This window comes from Perna viridis, chromosome 9 (assembly GCF_037379345.1).
Source record: "Perna viridis isolate PV_CMFRI_1.1 ecotype Kerala chromosome 9, ASM3737934v1, whole genome shotgun sequence".
NCBI lineage: Eukaryota > Metazoa > Mollusca > Bivalvia > Mytilida > Mytilidae > Perna > Perna viridis.
This window is the reverse complement of record NC_142453.1, coordinates 38,829,858-38,832,962: the sequence shown is the minus strand read 5'-3', so window position 1 is coordinate 38,832,962 and position 3,105 is coordinate 38,829,858. Positions and strand designations below refer to the sequence as shown.

The 3,105-nt window shown below is 29.7% G+C and overlaps 1 long non-coding RNA gene across 1 annotated transcript; it reads right to left on the bottom strand.

The window, feature by feature from the left end:
• Positions 1 to 1,023: 1,023 nt before the first annotated feature.
• Positions 1,024 to 2,816, bottom strand: LOC148608412 (uncharacterized). The gene is made up of 3 exons (XR_015915473.1): positions 2,732 to 2,816; positions 2,129 to 2,218; positions 1,024 to 1,378 (listed from the first exon to the last, which is right to left on the bottom strand). It is a non-coding gene; the product is annotated as an uncharacterized LOC148608412 (long non-coding RNA).
• Positions 2,817 to 3,105: the final 289 nt, after the last annotated feature.

The following is a 3,105-nucleotide window of genomic DNA, read 5'->3' as shown; positions in this document are numbered from 1 at the left end:
GCCACTAAAGACTTCTATATTTCTTCATGTGGCGTATATAAAAAATGACAGATATGTTTTTTTTTTAGATATTACTTGCCAAAACATTGCAATTAGTGGTTTTTCGTGTTTAACCTTCCAATAATGTTATGTGTTCCAATAAAAGCACGAGAAAGCCATGGATTATATATTACACTGTTATAAGTGAATTACGTTAGAAAGTCGGTCATTCCGTTAAGCTAATTATAAACATTCCAATTGGATTTGAATGCATAATTGCTTCTATGTATCACATAAAAGATGTATGAAAAGAAATAGATTGCTAAATTTGCCTTCATCTTTTGCTAATTATGTTTCCAAAGAATACTAAAGGAAACTTGTTTTCGATTTTATTTTGTTTTATTATTTTTTTTGACTGGATGTTATAAAATATAGAGTATCTTAAATAAGATAACAATTTCTAAACAAAATACTTGTTTCGTATTGTGAATTTATTATTTATCTATCGAATGATATCATTTTGAAGCGCAGTTTTGAATAAGTGTATGTTCAAAATTTCGTACAAGACATAAATCAACTTATCAAGAGCTATCTAATGCGTTTTCTTGCAATTCAAACTTTGTTTTTTTTTCAAATTAAATCATTTGACTTGTTTTCAGTATTCAAAATTTCTGGCCGCTTTTCCGTTCCTATTAGGGCACTTTAACTGAATTTGAATGATTTTGCCCTTAAAAACAACATATAATGTATGTGACTATTTTAGACTTCGCAGAAATGCCTTTGTAAACCTATGTGCAAAATCCGTCAAGTTAAGTAAAACGGTTTAATCAAAATGACAAAAATGCAAAAATTAAAAAAAAAACTCTAATGAGACCTCGAATTTTCGGAAATGGCCCCACAGGCCTTATTCGATGTGCCTTTTAAATAACCTCATAATTATACCAACTTAAGCCGTAGGGTATTTCGGTTGATTTATCAAATTGTCTATATGCTAAAATCATTACTAATAAAGGGTATAATCAATAAACAACAACTTGATTTCAAGAAACAAAAATTTAATATTTGGATTTTTCGTTTTGAAACAGAAAAAATGTAAATCGATATATGTCGTCGTCTTGGCCGTCTACTAGCTGTATTGTATCAGCATTATAGGTTGTCCTCTGAGATAGAAGTAGGTATAATACCTTACATCAGGCTCTACATAGAACTCATAACTAACAAAACAGTGCCAGGTTGGGTTGTAATACTTGTCGAATTTATTCTTGATATATGCTGTTATATCTTCTAGCTTGTCATATTTCCTAGAGGCTTCTATGGCAAATGTATAAACAATTATCTGCATGGGTTTTGACATGTTTGATGCGCTAATCCTAAATTCATGCTCATATCTCTTTGCCATCTGTCCAAATATTAAATAATGTGTTATGTAAATAATAACTCATTTTCAAATTGAATTAAACTATTTTAATTCTCTAGAAAAAGTCAAATGTACAACATACAAAGGAAAAATTACAATTATTTTTTATTTGTTTTGAACACACTTGAAAAAAAACGTATGTTTATCATATGCTTTTCATATGTTTTGAACCACCATGAAAAACATATGAAAAACATATGTTTCTGACCTACGAATTAATTCATGAAAACAATTACATGAAAAGCATATGGTATTTATATGTTTTAAATAGGGTTTCATGTTTTGAAATATATGGCTTTCATATGATTTTCGAAAGCATATGATTGTATGTATTTTTCAAAACACACAAACACATTATTTTGCCATATTGGTCCTAAACATATGTTTAAAAAATATGAAAACATCTGTTGCAATTCGTTCCGTGTATGTCGCGTTAGTTTTTTTTAGAGTTAAAGACGTTTTATTTCTGGCATAGGTTCTTAACAGATAATTTAGCAATGACCAATGTATACAGAAGTTATGCACGAATTTAGAAATATCCATTAAAGATCAAAAATTTAATTGTATTAGCATGAATATTTTCTATTGGTTCCAATGATTTAAATTTGAAGCCCCTAGTAACAGTGAGTCGTCCATCTTTGATTTTCTCTTCTACCCGCAGACCTTGTTCAATGTTTCAAACATAGAATCGAATTGTTTAAGTGTCTATGTAACAAAAGTCGAAATGCTTACCCGTTCACTTATAGTAGGACCTATTATTGCTAGAATGAAGACCACGCACCATGTCGTAAAACAGCTGTTAAAATACATCATAAGAAATTCCTGAAAATATAATTTTTTATCAGACTGCACTCGGAATATTACCAAAACAATATTTGAAATTATCAATATACATGAAGCATTTAGGGTTATCATACTTTCAAAGTATGCTTTGTTTTTGTCATTTAAAGTCGAATGCTTCTGAAGTGACAAATCAAATAAAACAAGTTTCCTTCCTTTTAATACTAGTAGTTCATGTTTGACAACAAACGACTTATTTATCATACAAGCACGACATACATTTTTGCAATAAAATGGACAACGAAAGATAAAAAAATGAAAACTGAATAAAAACTTAATGGAAAGGATTAGTGAAATATGTTTTTCCCAACTATACTACGTCATATTATCACCAGTGTATATTCCGGTTATTATATTGCATTGTTTTGCACGACGAATCGACAAGAGAAAAATATGCATGAACTATTTTTACCGATAAGGGAAATAATATTCAGCGACGAAAATAGTATTGAAGCATAAACATATCAGTATTCTCTAATAACTCTGCATTCTTACCTTCTAAATGTCCCTGGAACAACATTAGCGATGTTAAGTCCTGTTGAGCCTGATTTAAATACAGCTCTATACACTTCGATTTTTTATGATTCGAATCTCCCAAAGGTAAAATATACAAACAAAATATTTTTAAAAATAAAAAGGTAGATTCCATATGATCAAATTGTGACAGGATCTAAGGGACTATATAGAATCATTGAGTTTAATTCCATCCATCATCCTTGTCATTTATAGAATAATTTACCAGATGTTACGAAATTGCTTTAATATGCCCATTGAAAACCATTTATTGTTAATGCGTGTTTTTCTATTACATAGGTACAAAATGTGTGCAGACATTGCTGCCGATGAGACCTTTGTTCTGGACAACACAC